This window comes from Pseudochaenichthys georgianus, chromosome 4 (assembly GCF_902827115.2).
Source record: "Pseudochaenichthys georgianus chromosome 4, fPseGeo1.2, whole genome shotgun sequence".
NCBI lineage: Eukaryota > Metazoa > Chordata > Actinopteri > Perciformes > Channichthyidae > Pseudochaenichthys > Pseudochaenichthys georgianus.
The window spans coordinates 19588006-19600727 of record NC_047506.1 but is presented as its reverse complement, the minus strand read 5'-3'; the positions used below and the strand labels follow the sequence as shown (position 1 = coordinate 19600727).

The window sequence follows — 12722 nt, the reverse complement described above, 5'->3', positions numbered from 1 at the left end:
ACTGATTGGGAACTCGGTATGAGAGAGAGCACACTGTTGAGATGTCCAATCTGCCTGTTTTACACACTTTGACCAACAGGGGGGTTTGTGTTCAGATGAAGCCCATGATGAAGCCTCATGAGATGAACCCTTTTGCGAACCAATTGGCTGGAAAGATTCAAAGCTTCATAAGGCTTCATCTCGCCATCACTAGTATCTGGTCGATTCTGGATACTTAACCATGTTGTAACCATGTTGTTTCAGCTGTACTCTTGGACCTAAGCTTTTTGCCAGCTCATATTTAAGCTCCTAACCAGGGCCGGCCCTGGGCATAAGCAGTATAGTCGAATGCTAAGGGCGCATCAAGCCAGGGGGGCGCCGAAAATTGGGGGAAATATTAATTTTATTAAAAAATAAATTAAAAAAAATTGTGATTTTTTTTTTTTCAGAATAAAACAATTTCCCGATTTTGGATCAACAAAGTACATCTTATTATCTTATCTTAACAGAACTACGCCTATATTGCGTACAGCGCCCATACACTATGCCCCCCCCCTAATTCAGGTAAATTGAACTTCCCCAGCCCCGCAGGCTGTTTATGTCATGGATGTATAATAAGAACTGGATACAGCGTGGGAGGCGGGGCCTCATTCATTCCGGCAACCCAAGATGGACACTTGACATAGTGGCTTTTAGCAAAGCTCAAAAAGAAAACTCGAGAGATGAGTTATTGTTAATACAACGTGACTTCACTATTATTTAAAAACTCTTTTTATGGGGTTCTTTTATTTGAGGTTAAGTACATTGTCAGAATAAGTGAGAAATGAATTTAACTTCTGTTAGACAGCCATATGCCATACATTTTTGCATACATTCACAGTAAATATGTATTCAGTATGATAGCTGTCTAACAGAAGTTAAATTCATTTCTCACTTATTCTGACAATGTACTTAACCCTAAATAAAAGAACCCCATAAAAAGAGTTGTTAAATAATAGTGAAGTCACGTTGTAATAACAATAACTCATCTCTCTGGGTTTTTCTTTTTGAGCTTTGCTAAAAGCCACTGTGTCAAGTGTCCATCTTGGGTTGCCGTCCAGACTTCCGGACCATCTCGCACATGCGCAGTACCGATCGGGCAGGGGGACGGATCGGGTAGTGACAACCATAGACATATAAAAGAGGCTTCTCAATACTCAAATTTCCCCTCCTCGACTCCCCTCCTCGACTCCCCTCCTCGATACTTAGACCCGCCCACAGGAGATGCGAGCGGAGGACCGAGGAGGGGAACCGAGGAGAGAGGAGGGGAAGCAGCAGACGTTTAAAGAAATGAGAACTCCTCTCCTCTGAGCGGTCATATTAAAGCGACGTCCGTTCATTATTACGTGGCAACAGCTGCATCAGCTGTCGAGTGTTTCGTCATATTTTATAATCTCTGTTAGATCAGCTGAACATTGTTCCCCCACATATTTACTTTGAGTTCATTGAGAGTGCGGTATAATGAGGCAATACCAGGCTACAGATACAGACACACAGACACACATATATTTATATAAATATAAGCAATTTAAAGTATGAGAGCACTCTCATAATAACGTAACACAATCAGAGACTGGATATATCCCCCCCCCCCCCCCCTCTCTCTGGTCGCTGAAATGGGGAATTGAAATTACGGGCCAAAAGTTGTATTTGCAAGTATTAAAAGTAAGGACATCAAACCAACTGAGACCCGTCTGTCCGCCGCACCTACACACAGTACAACACACACCTACACACTGTACCACACGCACCTACACACTGTACCACACGCACCGACACTATAGGCCTACCACACACATGCTTGGAACAATCTTCAGCAAGAATTGAAACTGAGCATCTCATTCCTCTGCATGTTTTTAAAGCTAGGCTAAATGAAATGCTTGCTGATACAATGGGCACTTGTAAATGTCTATAACTATGTATCCTGTAAATATAATGTATAATGTCCTTATTGTTTCATGTTTCATGTGGGACCTATATGCTGCAGGTCTCCCTTGAAAAAGAGATCTATGATCTCAATGGGACCAATCTGGTTAAATAAAGGTTTGAAATGAAATGAAAACACCTACAGCTCCTAAAGCATAATCAGGCAACAGCCGTTGTGTATTTTATTGTGAAGCACTAAATGTTCTTAGAAAAATATGGACTCTTTGTAGATATCTACTAAACTAAAGCAAATAAAGAGAGTAGGCCTGTTATACTGAGTGATATATATTTTACACACTGCTCTGCTTTCTGCACGGGCCTCACAGCTGTTCTCTCTGTAAACATCGCGTTGCGATGAGAGCAGTTTCTAAAATAATATCCAGGGGATGCATGCAGAGCTGTCATTGGCTGAGATAAGTCCGGCCGTGCGTCACGCCGCCACCGTTCCCGGAAATGCATCCGCGGAGGACCCGTGGAGGAACCATCAGTGTATCCTCGGTTATAGCTCCTCCAGAGAGCCTCCTCGACGCTCGATCCTCGGTCCTCGGTGTGCATTTAGAGAAATGAGACGTCCTTCAAAATGGCACGCTGAAATTCATTTCCGGGTCACTACCGGAGGACCGAGGAGTCGAGGAGTTGAGGAGGGGAAATTTGAGTATTGAGAAGCCTCTAAAGAGTAGACGCCGCATTGGCTGCTGGGGCGCAAGAAATACGGCCGCCATCTTGGACCGGTCATCCTACAGACATTCTACCCATAGACAGCAGAGGTTTCAAGATGCCAGAGCACTGTGCAGCATATTGCTGTGCAAATCGGCGGACGATTGCGAACTGGGGTCGGGGGATTACTTTTCACAAGTAAGATTCAACATTATAATTGGTTGTATTTTGTAAATAGAATATTATTGTACTGTATTGATGTCCGCCAGCGAAATCGTAGCCAGCAAACATTATGTTCATGGCCAACTGAGACTTTATAAATCGCTGCTGTAACAAGTGAATGTCCCCGTTGTGGGATGAATACAGTAAAATCTAATCTATCTAGGAAGAAGAAGGAAGAAAATAAGCTTGACCTCCTTCTTAAAATGTTTTTGTGTTGACTCTCAAATCTCCCGTTTTTATTTTGAAGGTTTCCCAAAGACAAAGATATGAGAAAGAAGTGGGAAGTTGCTTTGAGGAGGGAAGGGTTCACTGCAAGCGAGTCATCCGTGATTTGCAGTGAGCATTGTAAGCAGGACGAGTTTGACAGGACAGGACAGGACAGATTGTCCGACTCAGAGATGGTGTTATTCCCTCCATCTTCAGCTTCCCGGTTCACCTCCAAAGAGTAGGTGTATCATCATACGGTTATTAGCATTCATAAATGTAAATATTCTATTATCAATAACAGGGCAGGGTGACATACGTGTGTGTGTGTGTGTGTGTGTGTGTGTGTGTGTGTGTGTGTGTGTGTGTGTGTGTGTGTGTGTGTGTGTGTGTGTGTGTGTGTGTGTGTGTGTGTGTGTGTGTGTGTGTGTGTGAGCCAGAAAAGGGCAGGACTATGTCTCCTTCCAGAAAAGCTGAAGAGAGCCTGTCTGTGGCCCCTCAGGACGACCCAGAAGCTTCAACCTCACACTCACCACCTCAGCCTAATGATGTGAGTATTTCTATTTTCAACATCATTCATAATGGTCCTAGACAAAGTAAAATCTCTCTTGTTTGCTGCCACTCATATTAAACACACTCACAAATAAACACATACACACACAATTGAAGACATGTTGAACATGCATTCCTGGCACACACACACACACACACACACACACACACACACACACACACACACACACACACACACACACACACACGCATGATGCTGGCAGTGGCTTTGACAGGTGATGACTATAAGAAATAATGTGGGCCATACTCTAGTTGTGTCAAAGTGATGTGTGTGAAGTGAAACATCACTCAAATCATGTTCATCCCTCTTTCTAGGATCATAGCTATGTCATCATAGCTATGTCTCGCCTGCTTCTCCTACTGGCCAGATGCGGCGTCTACTCTTTATATGTCTATGGTGACAACCATAGACATATAAAGAGTAGACGCCGCATCGACCGCTGCTGCCTATTGGCGCTGACGAGCCGTGGGGCCGCCATCTTGGACCGGTCACCCGCTCCACTCAGTGTAATCTGTCTGGCAGGCGCAATGAAGTGTCAGCGCATTTTATCAATCATAACTCGCTGAATACAAAACTGATTTTCACGTTTTCTTTCTTTCTACAAACGTCATATATGTAGGCATGATACCGGACACACGATTCGGCGTATTTGAATATTCATAGTAGGCTTAACAGCAATAGAATATTCTGGTATTTGATAGCCTATATGTTATGTATGATAGGTATTTTGCAAAAGTCACACGATATATAATGTAGGCTAATACACACACACACACACACACACACACACACACACACACACACACACACACACACACACACACACACACACACACACACACACACACACACACACACACACACACACACACTAATGGTCTATATGATAGAGAAGCAGATTGTGTAGGCCTACTACTCAGCTATTTTAATAAGTTGAAAAATGAAGAAACAATAATACATTATACATAGACAGAAGTTATATATCAGTAAAAATGAATATCTATGTCAGAAAAAATGAAAATCTACATCTATATTTATATAAAAAATGTAAATTTTCAAGTTAAACACAAGAACATGACACCACCCTGCCCCAAACCATATTTACACAAAGTTGCTCATGAAAGTTTAAATGAGCTAAAAGCCCTGAAACAGGACTGTTTTGCAGAGCTTCTTTCTCGTGCTCCCTTTCTGCAGGTCAAGAGAGGTGAGTCTGGCAATGTGGTGTAGTCTTATTTTCAGAAACACAGACACAACCAATGACAACAAGTCGGAATAATGGTTGTCGATGCCAAACTGCGTCTCCTCAATGTGTTCCCCAAGCTGAAAAACATCCTCCGTTCCAATCTCCTCCCGGACGATGTAGGTGACTGTCGACACCTTTGGAGCTTGCCTTGTTGAAGCTTGGCGAATCACCCTCTCTGCAGCTCTCAGCACCTTCACTGTGCCTTGTGATGGAATCACTAGGCCACCGTTGTTTTTCAGGGCTAGAAGGTGGTAGCTCTCATCAAATGATGAAGGTACAGCATCTCTGACCAAGCTTGCACGGCACACATCACAGGACAGCTTTCGCAGAATCTGCCGGACTACAAATCCTGCGATGTAGACCAGCGCATTTTCCACCAGACCACCAAACCGAGTGGGAAGATAGCTGTGGTCACTCACAACAGGCGAAATGTTGGCGAATGGAGATGGGTGCTCTTCAGCAGTTTCAGCAGAGGACATCTCTACCGCAGACAGGGACACAGTGTGATCTTGGGCTGCCACGTTGCCTGTCTCACTAGGTGAAACACCACACCGAACCATCAGATGGCGGAAGATGGCCTGGAACTGGCGTGCAGATGGATTGTTATTCCAGCCACCTTGTATGGAAAACAGGCACACAATACATACATTACTCATAAGTCATTTTCAGAATGTATTGCAATTAAAAGAACATCAACCCTACCTGACGCTCTGATGGAATTAAATAGGAGCTCCAAGTGATCCTGGCTGAACCTGTAGGTGAGGACATACCGCTGAACTTGGAGCAGTTCAGGAATCATCAGCATCAACGTGTCGATGTTAATGACAAATCCGATGACTGACAAGTACCTGCAAAAGAAAAACATGTTATTACTCTGATCATGGCAAAACATATACAGTATACTTGTAGGACACTTAGCCAACTAGGAACAATGTAATTGCAGAACTGGGATAACTTGAGAACAAGAACACATGCAATACATACCATTTTGACACCGACATGTGCTTGATGTTGTGTGATACGTACCATTAGAAGCATCTGGGACCTCAAAAACACTGAATACAAGATCATTCAAATAGAAACAAAACTGCAGATTGAAAAACATTGAAACAAGAGAACATCATTTCAACATACATACCCTCCTAACACCTGCAAAACTTGATGTTGTGTAATACATACCATTTAGAAGCATCTGGGACCTCAAAAACAATGAATACAAGATCATTCCAACAAACAAAAGTGAACACAGAAAAACATTGTAATAAAAGAGCATCATGTTAGCAGACAAAACTAAAGGAAAACACATTGTAACAGTAGCATCATATGAACCTGATGTAGAGAACAGAGCATCTTATGAACTCGATGCATAACGGAACAGAGTATCGTTGAACTCATGTCGTGAACTTTTCATGCATGAATAACAAGCACTATTTTAATAGACCTCTTAGATCGGTGAAGTGGTGTTCCATCTTTTGTCACCAAAGTGAGCAAGTACTCCCTGGCTCTTGACAAAAATACTTTCCTCTCCATCCAATTCAAAGCACCCAAGGGAGATTTGAATCCTTTGGCACGAGGATTGCGTCCATGCATTGTATCAAACAGCCTGTCAATCATCTATAAAGAAATATCGGCATCTAAATCACTATCATTACAGTGTTTCATTAGGTATCAGATAGTTGTAATCAATACTCATCTATTAGTACTTAGTACTTATTTCTAAACTGTATGTTCAACGTGCAACATGCAAACTTAGTATTTGCTTGACTTCCTTCTCTCCATAGGGTGCTTTGTGCTACAGCAAATTTCACACAGAGCTTTACCACTCTAACATGTGTGAAGGTTTGTGTAAGGTTATATACAAACTTTTGTATTTATGAATATGCAATATCACCGTTCATGAAAATATTTGCATGTTGAACTTAGAGAATTATCAACAAATTGTTCCTGATGCTCAAATCACATTTTAATCAATTATTTAAAAACAAACACGTACTTGGTTCTATAATCACTAACTGTTTACCTCAATGAATTCTGCCGTTGCCTCACAGTCTTTAAACTGAGACTACCTAAGATCCCTCACTGTGTGGAGAGCAACTGACACGGAGCGACTCAGTGTTTGTGCAGCCAGGGACACCCTCATCTTGTGGTTCTCAAAGTAGACATGTTTGTCTGTGATTTTATTGGCAGCATGCAGTCCGTCTTTTTTTTGCACATCATTGAGATGATTGATGAACGTCCACTTGATCTGTCCGGTGGTCGTTGCAATTGGACTGTATGCCTGCAGAGAAAGATTCAGTCACTGCTCAAACAAGTACAAACAGCAAAATGTTGATCATCACGTCCAGCCATAACGTGCAAATGAACAGACAACAATATTTAGATACAACTTTTAGCAGCAGAGACATAACTTGTACAAATAGATCTACAACAATCATCATTTACCTGCAACATATTACGTGCCAACTTCAGCATGTGGCATGCATCCATCATTACAAATACTTTGTCGCCAGTCGAGGGATGCGGGAAACTGGTTTGAAGCGGCTCCTGTGGGTTTCCCTTCAGCTCACACCCAAGTTGGTTGCACATGCTGACGTTGGAGGCATCCATCGTGACAGATACCACCCGAATGCCCCGTGCATGCAGCTCCTCCAAAGCATGACTGAGAAGGACCCTTTGTGTTTCAGGTGATAGAGACTTCGTCAGGTAATATGCAATGGGAGCCTTCCAATGTCCTTGTAGGCCAACCACCATGAACACCAGAGCCTCAGTAGCAACATCGGTCTCATTGTTTCCATCACCCATGTCTACAAAACCAGACATTGACTGGTTATGTGGATTATATTGCACATGTTTCCTGATGGCCATGGCATCCAACATGAGTGAAACACATCCATATTGAGCCTGGTCGTCCTGGCATCTTCTCTCCAGCATATCCAGCATCATCTTGTTCAGGCCAGGCTTGCCATCCACCGAACACAGCCACCTGTAAAAAAAAAAATTGAGAAGTAGCTATTTAACGTATTTGCAACCGTAATTTCCAAAAATGAAATTGAACAACATTAAGACTACCTTTGTAATGTATGTGGATGAGGGAGGGGAAGATCTGTAGTCTCTCTGAGGTATTCGTATGCCTTTGGACCATGTAGATGGAGTGTGAGGGCACATTCTCTGTGGTCCTTTGAGTACTCATGGCCCTGCTTTGCCTTGAAGTCTATTTGAAGATCTGAAATTGTATGAGACATTTTTTATAAGTCCCCTTCATATAATAACAAAGGAGTTTAATAAAGAGTGTAAGAGTAAGATGTACATGCATTTCAAAGTGCTAATTTCATTTTACCCGAGTAGAAATCAAGCCTCTCTTTGAGTTCTTCATTAATGAGGTTCTTTTCCCTCAAATCCCCCAAAAGACTCCTCACTGTGGTCTTTGCCCTCTTTTCTCTAGCCATGGTATTCTTCCTCTCTCGCTCGAGACTCTCCACTCTTGCTAAAGCTTCATTGAGTCTGGCCTTAAGAGCAGTAGGAGAAGCAGGCGAGACATCGCTATGATCCCAGTAGAAAGAGGGATGAACATGGTTTGAGTGATGTTTCACTTCACACACATCACTTTGACACAACTAGAGTATGGCCCACATTATTTCTTATAGTCATCACCTGTCAAAGCCACTGCCAGCATCATGCGTGTGTGTGTGTGTGTGTGTGTGTGTGTGTGTGTGTGTGTGTGTGTGCACACGCAGTGTGTGAGTGAGTGTGCCAGGAATGCATGTTCAACATGTCTTCAATTGTGTGTGTATGGGTTTATTTGTGAGTGTGTTTAATATGAGTGGCAACAAACAAGAGAGATTTTACTTTGTCTAGGACCCTTATGATATGATGTTGAAAATAGAAATACTCACATCATTAGGCTGAGGTTGTGAGTGTGAGGTTGAAGCTTCTGGGTCGTCCTGAGGGGCCACAGACAGGCTCTCTTCAGCTTTTCTGGAAGTAGACGTAGTCCTGCCCTTTTCCAGCTAAAATGAAAAAGCAGAATACTTGAAAAGAACACACACACACACACACACACACACACACACACACACACACACACACACACACACACACACACACACACACACACACACACACACACACACACACACACACACACACACACACACACACACACACACACACACACACACACACACACACACACACACACACACACACACACACACACACACACACACACACACACACACACACACACACACACACACACACACACACACACACACACACCTGTTATTGATAATAGAATATTTACATTTATGAATGCTAATAACCGTATGATGATACACCTACTCTTTGGAGGTGAACCGGGAAGCTGAAGATGGAGGGAATAACACCATCTCTGAGTCGGACAATCTGTCCTGTCCTGTCAAACTCGTCCTGCTTACAATGCTCACTGCAAATCACGGATGACTCGCTTGCAGTGAACCCTTCCCTCCTCAAAGCAACTTCCCACTTCTTCCTCATATCTTTGTCTTTGGGAAACCTTCAAAATAAAAACGGGAGATTTGAGAGTCAACACAAACATTTTTTAAGAAGGAGGTCAAGCTTATTTTCTTCCTTCTTCATAGATAGATTAGATTTTACTTTATTCATCCCACAACGGGGAAATGCACTTGTTACAGCAGCATATGATTTATAAAGTCTCAGTTGGCCATACACATAATGTTTGCTGGCTACGATTTCGCTGGCGGACATCAATACAGTACAATAATAATGTTGAATCTTACTTGTGAAAAGTAATCCCCCGACCCCTGTTCGCAATCGTCCGCCGATTTGCACAGCAATACGCCGCACAGTGCTCTGGCATCTTGAAACCTCTGCTGTCTCTGGGTAGAATGTCTAGGATGACCGGTCCAAGATGGCGGCCGTATTTCTTGCGCCCCAGCAGCCAATGCGGCGTCTACTCTTTATATGTCTATGGTGACAACTACCCGATCCGTCCCCCTGCCCGATCGGTACTGCGCATGTGCGAGATGGTCCACCATATTGGACAACTCCGGACGGCAACACAAGATGGACCCTTGACACAGTGGCTTTTAGCAAAGCTCAAAAAGAAAACTCGAGAAAGATGAGTTATTGTTATTACAATGTGACTTCACTATTATTTAACAACTCTTTTTATTGGGTTCTTTTATTTGGGGTTAAGTACAGTGAAGTCACGTTGTAATAACAATAACTCATCTCTCTCGGTTTTTCTTTTTGAGCTTTGCTAAAAGCCACTGTGTCAAGTGTCCATCTTGGGTTGCCGTCCGGACTTCCGGACCATCTCGCCCATGCGCAGTACCGATCGGGCAGGAGGACGGATCGGGTAGTGACAGTAGTGACAATTGTCACGTGGTTCATGTAGACGAGGATCGTTCCCCGGAAGTTCATGGCGGGCAATGTGAATGCATTGATAACAGGAGATAGAACTACGATTTTTGGTAATTATTTGTGAATAAAGGTTTTGATTTGCAATATTTATACAACAAATCAATATGTGTATGTATTTACATCAATATGTTTTAAAAAATAAAATAGAATTTGCTAATATTAAGTGATAATATTAGGATTAGTGTGAACAACTAGTTTACATGTTAGGCTAACAGTGCCTTGGTTAAAGAGCCTGTTGCGGTTTATTTATAGCTTTGAATTCTTTAAAACCAATATTATCTTCTTAAACTTGTATGGTAGTCAGGAGCATCACTTTATAATGTTTATTGATACATTTAGAGGGAGGGGATCTAAAGTAATGCTTTAAAATTCAGATTAGATTAATTTATACCATTTTCTTAAATTCATGGTAGTTTCAGTATCCCCATGGTAATTGAGGACACAAGTTATCTAAATGACTAATGTAATCTTTATGGCTTTCAGAAAGGACAGGAGACCGACAGGTGACTATCAAAGGACTAGCAGCATGATGATGATGATGATGATGATGATGATGATGATGATGAATGTGTTGTTTTAGGAACATCCATTGCAAATACATGGAATTCAATAAACATTGAATAGCATATCATGCAGTTTGTCTGTGCCTTTTCCTCCGTGTTGTCCTCGTTTGCTGTGCTGCCTCCTAGTCCTAGTTACAGCTCCAGCCGGCACTGCGCATGCGTGTGACGGTGGAGCCTTCACGACCCCAGCCGGCACTGCGCATGCGCGTGACGGTGGTGCCCTTAAAGCCCCAGCCGGCACTGCGCGTGGCGGTGGTGCCTTCACAGACCCGTCAATAATCCGCCTTTTGAGAGATGCCGTAGCTGCTCTCAAAAGGGGAAACAATTGGCGGGCTGTTTATTGGTTTTATTGATTTTCTTTTCATCTTTTTGAGCTGCGCCTGAAGCCTGGATGCGTCAGCGGCAAATGTTTTATGACAGAGGAATCAATCAACGTGTGACGTGTTTGTGCGGACTTGAGGATGGTGTTTAGGCATCTCTCGAGGCGGCGGGAACACATTCACGGAGGGAAGAAGGAGGGGCTGTCACGCCGCTCGCTTCTTCTTCCTCAACTGCTGGCCGAAATTCTGGGTTGGCTGAGCCTGAGCTGCAGCCGGAACCGGAGAATTTCTAGGCCAGCTTGCCCTTGTCTCCAGCCTGGGCTGGGGACTCAGGGTGGGCTGCTGCCTCTGCGTCTTCGGTGCTTTAAACCGAGCAGAGTTCGAGGCAGCTTGGGCAGAGGACTGCTGCTGCGAAAGCAGCGGCTGGACCCTTCGAGGGAGGCAGAGGTGGAGTGCCTCGTCCTCCCTCTTTTTCGTCTCACACCTCCTTTGCATGGAGGCGAGAGCGGAGCCGAAAATTCCCTCGGGAACGATGGGCATATCCAGCACATCCTCCTTTTCCCGGTCTGGGAGAGTGGTGAGGTTTAGCCATCTCGCTCTTTCCTGCACCACCATGATCCCCATTACCTTTTCCGTGGCCTGGACGGCGCAGCGTTGGACACGGAGACAAATGTCCGTGACCGCTGCCATCTCGTCCAGAGTGGCTGCCCCCGGGTTACCCGACAGGTCCTCGCAGAGCTCCGCTTGGTAGGCGGTTAGCAGCGAGGATACATTCAGGGCCCTGGCGGACAACGCTGCAGCTTTGTAGGACTTTTCAGTCATTGCTGACTGAAAACGGTCCGACTTTGCTGGCAGCATGGGGTTCCTGCTTGGTGACGGGCCCACCTTTGGTAGAAGGTGAGCCGCTACCAGCAGTTCCATGGGCGGCATGCGGAGCAGGCCGAGCTTCTCCATTCCGTCGCAGTCTAGGGAGGAGGCACCCTGGATTGGGACCTTGTTGCTGAAGGGCCGGTCTCTCCACGAGACCGACACTTCATCCAACATTTCCGGGAAGACCGGGAGGAGTTGCCTCTTTTTGCCCGCTGCTTGGGGAAGGTGTTTCCCCTCGTAGCGGGACCTGGAGGTCTCCTTGGCCATTTCAGGCCACGGAACGTTGAGTCTGACCGCAGCGCGTTTGCACACGGCCTGCAGGTCCATGCTCAGACCGGGCGAAGCTGGTGCGCTATCACCCGGGAGAGCAGCACTTACCTCAGGCTTTGCAGCCTGAGCCAGTGACATGAAGGTGTCCTCTTCCTGTTCATCCGATTCGGACAGGAGGAACGCCAAGGCGTCCTCCTCGTAGTCCAGCCCGAGGAGATCCTCCGCGGGTGAGACCATGGTGAGGTCTAACCGGGGCGCGGGATTCCGGTTCTATAGCCATAGCAGATAGTGAGCCCCAGACCGACACGGAGAGGGGTTCACTCTCTGTGGCGGACGCCCCCATGTATTGACTGCCGGCCGGCGGGTCCGTGGACATGGGGGGGGTCCTGTTCCGACAGGCTAGCTTGTCTTGCTAACCGTCGGCGGAGGCT

General features: G+C 44.8%; 1 long non-coding RNA gene across 1 annotated transcript; it reads left to right on the top strand.

Moving 5' to 3' along the window:
- Positions 1-1681: 1681 nt before the first annotated feature.
- On the top strand, positions 1682-3964 carry LOC139433760 (uncharacterized). The gene is made up of 4 exons (XR_011643147.1): positions 1682-2799; positions 3071-3268; positions 3464-3577; positions 3916-3964. It is a non-coding gene; the product is annotated as an uncharacterized lncRNA (long non-coding RNA).
- Positions 3965-12722: the final 8758 nt, after the last annotated feature.